The following is a 16199-nucleotide window of genomic DNA, read 5'->3' as shown; positions in this document are numbered from 1 at the left end:
TCTAATGCAGTAATAATGGTGTCAAGTTAGATAAAAATATTCACTAAAATAAACATTTGAGTTACAAACTTAAGAGTTTGCAAACATTACTAGAAGCAAATGAAATAAATTTCAAGGTTTTAAATTGTGAAGGAAAGGTTGTGAGTTTAATTGTACTCCATAGTAGTATGAATTTCCTCTTTCCCTTAGAACTGTAAAGGGAAATCAGTAAATTGATGGGTAATCCAAATCAAGGTTCATCAAAACTCAGGGCCTTTGTTACATGTACAGCAAGGACTACTAAAATCATATACCATAATTTACCTGTGTGATTAGTGGTACAGAAATTGTGTACCTGGCCATACAGGGAAAGGTCAAAATACATGCTGTAACAAAGTTGGTGATGCTTCTAGGTAAAACAGGTAAACACATACCACCCTTTCTCTCTCACACAACACAGTGATACCTAGATAGAATGCATGATGTAGCTCTTTGAGAATTCTGAATAGTATATTAGCAGGAGGATAGAGTAAGAACATCAGAATTCAAAGTACTACTGATCTGGTAGTAGGATTGCACAATTTCCCCTCCAGTATCTTCTAGCTTGAACTCAACATAGCCTGAAACATATAAATGGGCACTGGTGCAGACAGAGAGGGAAATAGGAGAAGCCCTCTGCCTCTGGCTTAAGGAGCAGGAAAGGGAACTCCTACCATTCAGAGATACTGGAAATCCTTGGTTTTTTGCTTTTGTTTTTTGTTTCTTTGTTTTCCTTTCTCCAATCCCTCATGTCCTAGCTCTCAATCTGTAGTGTGGAACCAAGAGTACAGGAAGTTCCCCTTCTGATCAGAGGAGATCTGGTACCAAGAACTTGGGGCCAAGCCCATTGATATTTTTTTTTTATTTCTGACTCCCCACCACGAGAAAATGAACACAGGCACAGGAATGGAAGTGCCCAATAAGGTGAAGTAACCAAGTCTCAAATAACTATCCAAAGGTCTGAAAAGAGGAGACCCAAAGAACTTGAAATCACAGGAGAAGTCAAGAAGAGGGAGCTACTCAAGACACTGAGCCTATAAAATAATTTATGAAATCCTGGTATCAAGTCTGAACTGTGTGTGCATGGGAATCTGATCTTATTCTGCATACCAAAGACTTTGAGAAATAAACTAAATGAAACTACTGCCAAGCACCAGAATGCCCTAGGTAATGCACACAAATGATAGATTTGAAAATCACTGCACAGACTTTTAACAACAATTACATTGAAAGCACAACACACAGTGTGGATGAGAAGTTGTGGCCTGAACATAAAAAGGTCGTTTCCTTGATAAAACAAAATATCAACATTCTGCACAGGCAACATTCTGCATAGGCTTTAAATAAGTCCTAAATTCTAACATAATATTCAAAATATATAGAATAAATTCTAAAGTTATTAGATACACAAGAACGAGGAAAGACTGAGCTTGCATGGAAGAAATAATCAATAAGAGATGAATTCTAGAACAGCGATGTTAGGAGCTCTGCAGAACTGCTCCCAGGGGAAAAACATAATTGATAAGAATTATTTGAAACCAAAAATTTTTAAGTCTGTTAGAAATATCCACAATTAAATACAGCAAAAGAAGAAACATTTATCCCCCCCAAAATATATAAAATCCCAATAAAAACAGCAAAAGTCAGTGACACTTGCGCCAGGAAACCCTCTCTCCCTCCCCTCTGCTTCAATTCAGCAGGATAGGTGCTGCACTATGAGCAGGTGTGACCAAAAACACAGGGTCGTCTCTTCCCCCAGATCCCAGTTAAGGGCTATGATATCTCTGAGGATGGAAAGACATTGCTCATCCTCCTCAGTTCCATGTTACAAAAGCTCTATTACATTCTGAGTGTTCTAGGTCTCTCTTCCTCCACCTAGCCACAATTTACAAGGCAGAAGCTCTAACAAGGTGCAGCAGAACAGAAACAGTGCAGCCCAGATCACTTTTGTCCCAGCTCATTCAAAGGATGAAGGTTCTATCTTGGGAAAGGCAAGTGAAGAAGAGCAGAAGTTACTGCCATGTGAAGCAGGGGTGTCATTCTGAGAGAAGTAAGCCACCTCCCTGTACCCTAATCCAGAGAAATGGTGCACAGTTGTTAACTGGAGAGACAGAGGTGGGCCATAATAACAGAAAACTAAGAAGCTCTTCCCAAGGGAACTGACTTTATTTGGTAGAGTTTTGGAAAGTTCAAACTTCATGGTGCTGTTGAATATAATGGATATTTTAGATGTAAGCAATAAAGAGGAGGCTAAAAACTCCATGAGAACAACCAGTTAAACCACAGGCCAGCTAGCTGACAAGAGAAAACCAGGGAAAGAAACAATTAAGAAGATCCCTCCTGGGGTCAGAACAAACCTCAAAGAATAGCTTATAAAATCAACCCCTGCAAGTGGCCAGAATATAATTGGGTCAGACTATATGTAGTATTTATACCCCCAATGTGTTGTCAAAAATAAGAGAAAAATCAGCTGGTTATGACTCAGGGCTAAGGGCTGAATGAGATATCAACAGAGGCAAACAGCTTGACAGAGATATCAGAGAAAGTGACAGTCAAAGAGAACCATGATAAAACCTTGTCATCCCATAGTGACTGTATTTATGCTAAAGGCTGTGCCCTCTGAGGAGGAATAAAATAGACATTTTAAAAATGTTACTAGTAATAGAGAGGGACATTTTATAATAATAATGGTCAATAAATCACAAAGATGTAATGAGTATAGATATATGTGCACCTACAAACAGAGCTCCAAAATGCATAGTGCAAAGCCTGAAATAATAAATGTAAAAATAGATAATTCAGATCATAGTTGGAGACTTCAGTAATCCATTTACAATAACAGATAGAACAACTAGGTAGTAGGTCAACAAGGAAATACAAGATTTGAACAATACTACAAAGCAAGTAGACCTAGATGACATCTATAGAATACTACACCCAAAACCAGCATAAAACATTCTCCTGAAGTACATAGAACATTCTACAGGATAGACCATATGCTAGGCAGTAAAACAAACATCAGTAAATTTAAAAGAATTGAAAACATGCAAGTTTTATTTTCTGAACACAGTAGAATGAAATTAGAAATAAATAAAATGAAGGGGATTTCCCTGGTGGTGCAGTGGTTAAGAATCTGCCTGCCAATACAGGGGACATGGGTTCGAGCCCTGGTCTGGGAAGATCCCACATGCCACGGAGCAACTAAGCCCATGTGTCACAACTACTGGGCCCATGTGCCACAACTACTGAAGCCCACGCACCTAGAGCCCATGCTCCACAACAAGAGAAGCCACCACAGTAAGAAGCCCCTGCACTGCAACGTAGAGTAGCCCTCACTTGCTGAAGCTAGAAAAAGCCTGTGCCCAGCAACGAAAACTCAACACAGCCAGAAAGAAAGAAAGAAAGAAAGAAAGAAAGAAAGAAAGAAAGAAAGAAAGAAAGAAAGAAAGAAAGAAAGGAAGGAAGGAAGGAAGGAAGGAAGGAAGGAAGGAAGGAAGGAAGGAAGGAAGGAAGGAAGGAAGAAAGAAAGAAAGAGAAAGAAAGAAAGAAGGAAAATTTAAAATAAATAAATAAAATGAAGACGTTTGGGGAATTCACAAATATGAGGTAACTAAAAAACATGTTCCTAAATTACCAATGGTTGAAACACAAGATCACAAGGGAAATTAGAAAGTCGTTTGAGATGAATGAAATGAAGACACAACATACCAAAACTTACTGAATGTAGCTAAAAAAGTACTTAAAGGGAAATTTGTAGATGTAAATGACTATATTAAATATGAAGATGGAAATACACTCCATGTTCATGGATTAGAAGACTTAATATTGTTAAGATGGCAATACACCCCAAAGCAATCTATAGATTCAATGCAACCCCTATCAATATGACAACAGCTCTTTTTTTTTTCCTGCAGAAATGGAAAATACAATCCTAAAATTCATATGGAATTGCAAAGGGCTCCAAATAGAAAAAAAAATCTTGAAAACAATAACAAAGTTGAAGAACTCAAACTTACCAATTTCAAAACTTAATACAGCATTGTAGTAATCAAGACTGTGGTACTTCCTTAAGGATAAATACCTAGATCAATGGAATAGAATTGAGAATCCAGAAATAACCCCCACATCTATGATCACAGGGTGAAGAGACCATTCAGTGGGGAAAGAATAGTATATTCAACAAATGATGCTAGTACAACAGGAGCTAACTCTAACACTTTTAGAAGAATTTATAAAGGTAAATCTTGATGATCTTGGATTTGGCAACAGTTTCATATATATGACACTGAAAGCACAAGGAACAAAAGGAAAATCTACGTAAATTGGAATTTACTAAGTTAAACATTTTTGTGTATCAAACACTATCAAAAGAGTGGAAAGACAACACACTGAACAGGAGAAAATATTTACAAATCATATATCTGATATGATTCTAGTATCCAGAATATGTAAATATTCTTACAACCAAAAAGCAGACAAACAATTAAATAATGGGCAAAGGAGCTGAGTAGACATTTCTCCAAAAAAGATATACTAACAGCCAAATAGGACATGAAGATACTCAATGTCATTAGTCATTAGTGAAATGCAACTCAAAACCACAAAGAGGTACCACTACACACCCATGAGGATGACCATATGGAAAAAAAAATAAGTAAGTATTGGGGAGGATGTGGAGAAATTAGAGCACATATACATTGCTGGTAGGATTGTAAGATGGTGCAATCACTGTGGAAAAAAGTTTGGTGGTTCTTGGAAAAGTTAAACATAGAATGACCATCTGAGCAAGGAATTCCACTCCTAAGTCTATACCATAATTGAAAACAGGTCTTAAAGCAAAAACCTGTACACTAATGTTCAGAACAGCACTATTCACAGTAGTGAAAAGATGGAAATAACCCAAATGACCATCAACTGATAAATGGATAAACAAAATGTGGTATATCTATAAAAATAATAAAAAATAGAAAATAATAGACATAGAAAATAATAAATATTGATACATGCTACACCATAGATGAACCTTGAAAACATTATGCTAGTGAAAGAAGCCAGATGCAAACGGCCACATATTGTATGATTCTTTTCACATAAAATATCCAGTACAGGCAAATCCACAGAGAAAGAAAGCAGAATAGTGGCTGCCAGGGGCTGGGAGAGGGAGTATGAAAAGTAACTGCTTAAGGAGTAAGGTATCACTTTGGGATGATGAAAAAATTCTGGAGCAACATAGTGATTGTACAATGCTGTGGCTGTACATAATGTTCCTGAATTGTACGCTTTATAATGGTTAAAATGGTAAAATTTTTTGCCTTTAAAAAATTATTTTCATTTACTTGGATCCCTCAAAAGCTTTAACTAAAATATTAATTTTGTTAACCCAATGTAGACCCATCCCTACATCCACAAATTCACCAAATTAGAAAAGAATGGCTAGGTCCCATGATTGAGCATAAACACTGCAATGGTATTAACCCAAGTTTTTAGTAGGCTTTTTCTCGCCTTCATACACTAGTTTTCTACTTTTGTGTTTATGGTATTATGATAAGTGTGCTGGTTTTTGTAATCTTAACTTGTACTTAGCAGTAGATATATATAAATTATAAATTCAAATAAAAATAGAAAAGTTGAATCTTTGAGGTAGAGAATAAAAGGGAACATCGACAGTTCCTCCTTCTAAACTTTATGTTATGTGTATTTTTCCACACAAAAAGTCTCAAAACAACAACCTTCTACCTTATGAAACCAGAAATAAAAGAAGAGAAAACTCAACCCAAAGCAAGTAGAAGAAATAAAATGGGAAAGTTTATAGGGGAAATAAGTGAAATAGAGAATAGAAATCAATAAATAAACTCAAGTAAACCAGAAGTTGTTTCTTTGAAAGATCAACAAAATTGACAAACTGTTAGATAGACAGACAAAAAGAGAGAGAAGATTCAATTGACTTAAATCAGAAATAAAAAAGAAGACATTACTAAAGACCTTACAGAAATAAAAAAGATTATAAGCCTAGGTGTAATGGACAAAATCCTAGAAACAGAAACAAACTATCAAAATTGACTCAAGAAGAAATAGAAAATGTGAGTAAATTGAATGCCAAAATCAAATATATCACAAGAAAACTATAAAACAATTTATCCTATGAATCTACATGCAAAAATCCTCAACGAAATACTAGCAAACCAAATTCGGCAACATATAAAAAACAATATACACCATGGCCAATTGAGATTTATCTGAATAATTCAAGAATGGCTTAACATAGAAAATCAATTAATGTAATATACCATATTAATAGAATAAAGGGTCCAAACCATATTATCATATCAATAGAAGCAAATACAGCACTCTTTCTTAGTAAAAAACTACTCCACAACTGGGAATAAAGGGAACTTCACCTGATAAAGGGCATATACAAAATCTCACAGAACATCATAATTAATGCTTTGCCCCTAAGAGCATGAAAAAGAAAAGGATGCCTGCTATTGCCACCTCTGTTGAAAAGTGTACTGGAGGTTCAAGCTATAGGAATTAGTGAAGTAAATAAAATAAAAATCTATGAGATTAGAAAGGAAGACATAAAACTATCTCTACTCATGTATCACATGATATTGTATATAGAAAATCTTAAGGAATTCAATTTTAAAAGCTATTGAATTAAGAAAGTAGATCAACAAGGTTGTAGAATACAAAATCATTATATAAAATAATTGTATTTCTATAAACACCTAAAAATAACACAATGAAATTGAAATGACTATTAATTTACAATAATATCAAAAGAAATACAATATTTAGGAATAAATTTAACAAAAGAAGTGAAAAATGAATACTCTGAAAATTAAAACACAACTCATTAATTAAAAGGCAAATAGCCCAATTAAAAAATGGGCAAAAGGATCTGAATCAACCCTTCTCTAATGAATTATATACAAATAGCCAATAAACACATGAAAATATGTTTAGTATCAGTATCCATCAGGGGAATGTAAGTTAAAACCATAATGAAACATGTTGAAAATACAGACTTACAGCTTCCTAGAACAGAGGCCTAGAAAAAGAATTTTACTATTAGAGCCAATACCAAGGCAGAAAACTTAAACTGTAATTGCCAAAGGCTCAAAGTAGACAAGCTTGAGAGTTAAAAATGCCAGGGAGGGCCAGTCTTAGAGGGTCCCCCATAATTTTAGGTGTTTTACCTCCAGGAGATCTACCAGGTCCTCATAGTGAAGATCAGAGAAAAATCCCCTAGTACTTTTGGCTAGAAGAGGGGTAATGTAGCCATTTTTAGATATACCCAGAGCATTCTGTTCTTCTAATAAAAAATGACCTCAGGGAGACTATATTACCAGAGCCCAACTGACTGGAGTTTTACTGGAAACTAACTGACCTGGAGAAGGGAAAAACCTAACTCTAGATACCTCTGACAGATCTCCATGTCTAGACAATATTTAAGAAGTAGTCTCTAGGGAAACCCATGGTCCACAGGAGACAAAAACAAGGAAAATAGAGACAATTTTAGCTTCTTACACCTATAGAGACAGCAAACATTAAACACAGGCTAGCAACCACCCAGATAAAAATAAAACCTTACACTAAAAGGCCTATTTATCTAAATTCCTTTATCCAGTACATCTTGCCCAGCTTGCAACAAAACATCACAAGAGGGCTTCCCTGGTGGTGCAGTGGTTGAGAGTCTGCCTGCTGATGCAGGGGACACGGGTTCATGCCCCGGTACGGGAGGATCCCACATGATGCGGAGCGGCTGGGCCCATGAGTCATAGCTGCTGAGCCTGCATGTCCGGAGCCTGTGCTCTGCAATGAGAGAGGCCACAGCAGTGAGAGACCTGCATAACGCAAGAAAAAAAATAAAATCACAAGACACAATAAAAGACAAAACAAAAACAAACAAAAAACAGTTTAAACAGACAGAGCAAACATCAGAACCAGACTCAGATATGGCAGAGGTTTAACAATTATCAGACTGAGAATTAAAAATAACCATGATTCATATGCTAAGGATACTAATAGACAAAGTAGACAACATGCAACAAAAGGTGAACTGATGTCGGCAAAGAGATGGGAACTCAAGAAACATGCAAAATGAAATGCTAGAAAGTTTTTAAAAACTAACAAAATGATGAATGCCTTTGATATGATCATCTATAGACTGGAAACAAAGAAAGAAAGAATAAGTGAACATGAAGAAAGGTCAATATGGACTTTGAAAACTTAAAATCAAAGAGAAAAAAGAATGAAGAAGATGGAACAAAATATCAAAGAACTGTGGGAAAACTACAAGTGTTGTAACATATGTTTCATGGAAATATCAGAAAGAGAAGAAAGAAAGACAGAGAGAGAAGACATATTTGAAGTAATAATGAAATTATTATTGTAGACACCAAATTATAGATCCAGGGAGCTCAGAAAACAAGAAGCACTATATATATATATATATATGCATGTGTGTGTTTGTGTGTGTGTGTGTGTGTGTGTGTGTGTGTGTGTATACACACATACACACAGAGTTGACCTATGAAGAACATGGGTTTGAACAGCACAGGTACACTTATATGTGGACTTTTTTCAGTAAATACTGCAGTACTACATGATCTGTTGTTGGTTGAATCCATTGATGCAGAAACAGGGATATAGAAAGCTGACTATAAAGTTTTATCCATATTTTCAACTGTGTGTGGGGAGTCATACCCATAACCCCCACGCTGTTCAAGGGTCAACTGTATGTATAACTATAACTAGGCGTATCATATTCAAACTAGAGAAAATCAAAAACAAAGAGAAAATCATAAATTAAAGAAGTAGGTGGATAAAGCCATACTTATAGAGGAGCAAGGACAAGAGTTATATAGGCTTTTTCTCCAAAAACCAGCAAGCAAGAAGACAGTGAAGTGTAATTTTTAAAGTGTTGAAAGAAAAGAAAAACACTAACCAATAATTCTTTACTCCATGACATTATCCTTCAAAAGTAAAGGAGAAATAAAGATTTGTTAGACAAACAAAAATTGAGGGGATTTTTTACTAGTAGACTAGCCATGCAAAAAATGTTAAAAGAAGTTCTTCAGAAAGGAGAATGATATATATCTAAAATCTGGAACTATATAAAGAAAGGAAGAACATTAGACAAGGAATAAATGAAGGTAAAATGAAATCTTTTATTTTCTTCATTTTTAATTGATTTAGCAGTTAGCAGTATGTTCAAAATAGTAATACCAATGATGCACTTGGCAACTTATAACATACGGATAGGCAAAAATGAATGATGGCAATATTGTAAGGGAGAGAAGAGAGGAATTGGGAATATTCTGTTATAAGGTAATTGCACTAACTGTAAAATTTTGGATGTAGTATTATTTGAGAATGGACTTGGATTAGTCATAAATGTATATTGCAAACTCTAGGGCAACCACAAAAAATAGCAAAATAAGAATATAATTGGAATGCTAAAAGACAAGATAAAATGGATTCATGTACACTGCTCAGTTAAAATCAGAGGCAGAAAAAGAGTAGGAATCAAAAGCAGACACAAAAAACAAGGACAGTGGATAGAAAAAAGCTACAAAAAAAGAAAAAAGCTACAAATACAATAGGTATTAATCCCACTATATCAATAATCACTTTAAATGTCAATGGTCTAAATATACCAATTAAAAGACAGAGACTATCAGAGTGTGTTAAAAACACCTAATTATATGTTATTCATAAGAAACCAACTTTAAATTTAAAGACACAGATAGATTTAAAATAAAGGGATGGAAAAAGACATATCACGCTAATACCAATCAAAAGAAAGCCGAAGTTTTCTTAATTTCAGACAAAACAGACTTCAGAGCAAGGGAAATTCTTAGGAATAAAGAAGGCACTGCATGATGATAAAGGGGTCAATTCTCCAAGAAAGTCTTAATTCTTAACGTGAATGTGCCTAACAACAAAGCATCAACATACATGACACAAAAGCTAATAGAACTTCAAGTAGAAAAAAACTAATCCACTCTTATAGTTGGAGATTTCAACACCCATCTATCAGTAATTGACAGATCCAGCAGGCAGAAAATCAGCAAGGACAGAGTTGAACTGAATAGCACCATCAATCAACTAGATCTAGTTTACATTTACAAATTCTTCATTCAACAACAGAAGAATACACATTCTTCTCAAACTACTTTGAACATTCTCCAAGACTGACCACATTCTGGTCCATAAAACATGCTGTTACAAATTTAAAGGACTAAAAATCATACAAAGTATGCTCTCAGATCCCAATGAAAATAAACTAGAAATTATAATAGAAAGATACTTGGAAAGCAGCCACATACAGACATTAAATAGCATACTTTTACATAACACGTGGATCAAAAAGAATTTCAAGATAAATTTAAAGTATTTTGAACTGAATGAAAATGAAAATACAATTTATCAAAATCTGTGGAGTGTGATGACTGCAGGACTTAGTGGGAAATCTATGAAATTGCATTAGTATATTACAAAAGAGAAAGACATAAAATGAATTATTCAAGCGTTCATCTTAGGAAACTAAAAAAGGAAAATCAAATTAAATCCAAAGAAAGTAGAATAAAAGTAATAATAAAATTACAGCAAAAATCAGTGAAATTGAAAACAGAAAATCAATGAAACCAAAACCCGATTATTAGAAAAGGTCTATTAAATTTATGAAACTTCTAACCTACCTAACTAAGAAAAAAATGAGAGAATTAAATTACTAATATCATAAATGAAAGAGGGGCCATTATTACTGATCCTATAAATATTAAAAACTAATAAAGAAATATTGAAAATTACTATGTTTGCAAATTTGATAACATAAGTGAAATGGAAAACTTCCTAGAAAGACACAAATTACTGAATGCAAAAAAAGTGAAAATAAACAAATGGGACTACATCAAGCTTAAAAGGTTTTCTACAGCAAAGATAACCATCAACAAAATGAAAAGGCAATCTACTGAATGGGAGAAGTTATTTGCCAATGATATATTTGATATGGGGTTAATAACAAAAATAAATAGAAAACACACAACTAAATATCAAAAATAAAAACATTAAAACAGGATTTTAAAATGGGCAAAGGACCCAAATAGACATTTCTCTGAAGAAGACATACGAATGGCCAACAGACACATGAAAAGATGCTCAACATCACTAATCATTAAAGAAACACAAATCAAAACCATGAGCTATCACTTCACATCTGTCAGAATAGCTATTGTCAAAAATACAACAAATAATAAGTTGGCAAGGATGTATGGAAAAGGGAACCTTCATGAACCATCAGTGGGAATGTAAATTCGTGCAGCCACTATGGAAAACAGTATGGACATTCTTCAAAAAATTAAAAATAGGTCTTCCTATTTTTAGGCAGCAATACCACTTCTGGGTATTTACCCAAAGAAAACAGAAACACTTATTTGAAAAAATACATGTACCATTATGTTAATTGCAGCATTATTTACAAGAGCCAAGATATGGAAGCAACCTAAGCCTAGATATGGAAGGTAACCTATGATTAGCAACATAATCAATAGATGAATGGATAAAGAAGATATAGTATATTACTCAATGGAATATTACTCAGCCGTAAAATGGAATGAAATCTTGTCATTAGTGACAACACAGGTGGATCTAGTGGGTATTATGCTAAGTGAAATAAGTCAGAAAGAAAAAGACAAAATCTGTATTTCACTCATATGTGGAATCTAAAAAACACAAAACAAATGAACAAAATGGAACATACTCATAAATACAGAAAACAGACTGGTGGCTGCCAGAGGGGAGGGAAGTGGAGGGTTGGATGAAATAGGGGAAGGAGATTAAGAGGTACATACTGGAGTTATAAAATAAATAAGTCACAGGGATGTTATATACAACATAAGGAATATAGTCAGTAATACTGGAATAATTTTGTATGGTTACTCGACTTATCATGGTCATCATTTTGTAACGTAGTTAAATGTCAAAACATTACGTTTTACACCTGAACCTAACATAATTTTGCACATCAACTATACTTCAATAAACAAATAAATAATAGGCCCATATCTTTTTAAAAATTTTAATCAATACTTAATAAACTTCAAAATCAGAAAGCACAAGGCCCAATTGTTACACTAGTGAATAAAACCAAACATTTAAAGAAGAAATTACACCAATTCTTTACAGTATCTTACAGAAAATAGATGCAGAGGGAATACTTACTAACTCATTCTTTGAGGCCAGCATTACACTGATACCAAATATTTTCTTTTATTAAAAGAAACAAAAACTACAGATGAATATCTCTCATAAACTTAGACACAAATGTCCTTAACAAAATATTAGTAAATTGAGTCCAACAATTTATAAAATGTTATACACCATGATCAAATGAGATTTCTTGCAGGTATGCAAGTTTGCCTCAACATATGAGAATTGGTGAATGTAATCTGTCACATCAAGAGGATAAAGAAGAAAAGTCATGTGATTATATAAATATATTCAGAAAAAGCATTTGACAAAATCTAACGCATATTCTTTTTTTTTGCGGTACGTGGGCCTTTCACTGTTGTGGCCTCTCCTGTTGCGGAGCACAGTCTCCAAACGCGCAGGCTCAGTGGCCATGGCTCATGGACCTAGCCATTCCACGGCATGTGGGATCTTCCCGGACCGGAGCACGAACCCGTGTCCCCTGCATTGGCAGGTGGACTCTCAACCACTGTGCCACCAGGGAAGCCCTAACACATATTCTTGATAGAGACTCTCAATAAGGTAGAAATAGATGGGAACTTCCTCAACTTGATATAGAACATCACAAAAATTCTACAATTAACATCATAATTAATGGTTATAAACTAAGTGCTTTTCTGCTGAAATAAAAAATAAGCCAATGAAAACCCGCCCATGGACAGACACCAGCCCCAGGAACACCACAGCCATGCAGCATGCCCTGGCAGGACCCAGCACACCCACCAGCAGATTGGCACCAGCCATGGAACCCCCACCCTGACCTCATTCCTGACAATCAGCAGTCAAGCACCAGCTCTGGGACACGTTGGGTCCCTCAGCCAGTGACCCATGGAATTCAGCCCCAACCACCAATGAGCAAACACCAGCTTCAGGACCCCCAGTGCCTTGAAGCCAGTGACCCCAGGCCAAGTTATGCCTACCAGTAAGCTGGCAGTAGCCCCAGCACCACCTGGACCAGGTGACAAAAGAAAATGAAAACACAACAATCCAAAATCTGTGAGATGCAGCAAAAGCAGTTTTAAGAGGGAAGTGTATAATGATACAGGCCTTCTCAAGAAAGAAGAAAAGACCCAAACAACCTAACTTTACACCTAAATGACTAGAAAATGAAGAAAAAACAAAGCCTAAAGTTTGTAGAAAGAAAGCAATCATAAAGACCAGAGCAGAAATAAATGAAATAGACACCAAAAAAAGCCCAGAATAGATTAATGGAACTAAGAGTTGGTTATTTGAAAAGATGAACAGAACTGATAAACCTTTAGCCAGACTCATTAAGAAAAAAGAGAGTCAAATCAATAAAATCAGAAATGAAAATGAAGTTACAACCAACACCACAGAAATACAAAGGATCAAAAGAGATTACTATAAACAACTATATACCAATAAAATGGACAACCTAGAAGATATGGACAAATTCCTAGAAATGTACAATCTCCCAACACTGAACCAAGAAGAAATATAGGACATGAACAGAACAATTAACAGGAATGAAATTGAATAATAAAATATCTCTCCATGAAAAAATGTCCAGGACCAGATGGCCTCACAGGTGAATTCTGCCAAACACTTTGAGAAGAGTTAACATCTATCCCTCTCAAACTATTCCAAAAAGTTGCAAAGGAAAGAATGTTTCCAAACTCATTCTACAGGGCCAGAAACATCCTGATACCAAAATCAAACTTATCACAAAAGGAGAAAATTATAGGCCAATATCACTGACAAATATAGATGCAAAATTCCACAAAAAATATTAGCAAATCAAATTCAACAATACACGAAAAAGATTATACAACATGAACAAGTGGGATTTATTGGAGGAATGTAAGAATGGTTCAATATCTACAAATCAATCAATGTGATACACTACATTAACAAAAGGAAGGATAAAAATGATATGGTCACATCAAAAGATGCAGAAAAAGCTTTTGACAAAATTCAACATTCATTTATAATAAAAATGTAGGTATAGAAACAACATACTTTGGCATAATAAAGGCCATATATGATAAGCTCACAGGAAACATCATCTTAACAATGAAAAGCTGAAAGCATTACCTCTAAGATCAGGAACAAGACAAGGATGTCCACTCTCGCAACTTTTATTCAACATAGTATTGGAAGCCTTAACAATCAAACAAGAAAAATAAATAAAAGGAATCCAAATTGGAAAGGAAGAAGTAAAATCATCATTGTTTGCAGATGACATGATATAATACATAGAAAATCCAAAAGGCACCACCAAAATACTATTAGAGATCATCAATGAATTCAATAAAGTTGTAAGATAAAAAATTAATATACAGAAATTTGTTGCATTTCTATACACTAACAATGAACTATGAGAAAGAGAAATTACGAAAATGAGCCTATTTATAATTGCATCAAAAAGAATAAAATATCTAGGAATAAATCAAACTGAAGATGTGCAAAACCTCACATGAGAAAACTATAAGACACTAATGAACAAAATTAAAAATGACACAAACAGATGGAAAGATACACGGTGTTCATGGATTGGAAGAATTAATATTGTTAAAATGACCATACTACCAAAGGCAATCTACAGATTCAGTACAATCCCTATTAAAATACCAATGGCATTTATCACAGAACCAGAAATAATGATTCTAAAATTTGTGTGAAAAAAAAGACACCAAATAGCAAAAGCAATCTTGAGAAAGAAGAACAGAACTAGGGATATCATTCTCCCTGAGTTCAGACTATATTACAAAGCTACAATTATCAAAACAGCATGGTACTGGCACAAAAGCAGACACATAGATCAATGAAACAAAAGAGCCAAAAATAAACCCATGCACTTATGGTCAATTAGTCAATAACAAAGGAGGTAAGAATATACAATGTGGAAAGACAGTCTCTTCAACAAGTGGTGCTGGGGAAACTAGACAGCTATATTTAAAAGAATGAAATTGGAACATTTTCTTACACGATGCACAAAAAAAAAAAAACACCTCAAAATGGATTACAGACCTAAATGTAAGACTGGAAACCATAAATTTCCTAGAAGAAAACATAGGCAGAACACTCTTTGACATAAATCATACCAATAATTTTTTTGGACCTGTCTCCCAAGGCAAAGGAAACAAAAGAAAAACTAAACAAATGAGACCTAGTTAAATTTAAAAGCTTTTTCCACAGCACAGGAAACCAATGACAAAACAAAAAGCCAAACTATGAATGGGAAAAAATAGTTGCAAATGACATGACTGATAATGGGTTTATTTCCAAAATAAATAAACATCTCCTGCAACTCAATATCAAAAAAACAAACAATCCAACTAATAAATGGCCAGAAGGCCTGAATACATATTTTTCCAGAGAAGAAATATAGATGGTCAACAGGTACATTAAAAGATGCTCAACATTACTAATCATCAGAGAAATGCAAATCTAAACCACAATGAGATATCATCTCACACCTGTCAGAATGGTTATTATGAAAAAGACCACAAATAACAAGTGTTGGAGAGGATGTGGAGAATAGAGCGCTCTAGAACGCTGTTAGTGGGAATGTAAATTGGTGCAGCCACTGTGGAAAACGTTATGGAGGTTGCTCAAAAAGCCAAAAATAGAACTACCACATGATTCAGCAATTCGACTTGGGTGGTTTATCCGAAGAAAATGGAAACACTAACTTGAAAAGATACATGCACATGCTCCCCAATGTTCATTGCAGCACTGTTTACAATAGTCAAGACATGGAAGCTATCTAAATGTCCATCAACAGATGAATGGATAAAGAAGATGCGGTACATATATACAATGGAATATTACTCAGCCATTCGAAAGAATGAAATAATGCCATTTGCAGCAACATGGATGGACCTGGGGATTATCATACTAAGTAAGTCAGAAAGAGAAAGACAAATATCATATGATATCGTTTATATGCAGAATCTAGAAAA

The 16199-nt window shown here is 34.6% G+C and overlaps 1 protein-coding gene across 2 annotated transcripts in view; it reads right to left on the bottom strand.

Annotated features, from left to right (window-relative positions):
• The window catches only part of DACH2 (dachshund family transcription factor 2), a 654283-nt gene that overhangs the window by 306598 nt on the left and 331486 nt on the right, over nucleotides 1-16199 (bottom strand). The gene's annotated exons all lie outside the window — the stretch shown is intronic.

The sequence above is a fragment of the Phocoena sinus genome, chromosome X (genome assembly GCF_008692025.1).
Source record: "Phocoena sinus isolate mPhoSin1 chromosome X, mPhoSin1.pri, whole genome shotgun sequence".
Lineage (NCBI taxonomy): Eukaryota > Metazoa > Chordata > Mammalia > Artiodactyla > Phocoenidae > Phocoena > Phocoena sinus.
The sequence above is the reverse complement of the archived record's forward strand: the minus strand, read 5'-3'. Positions and strand labels throughout refer to the sequence as shown.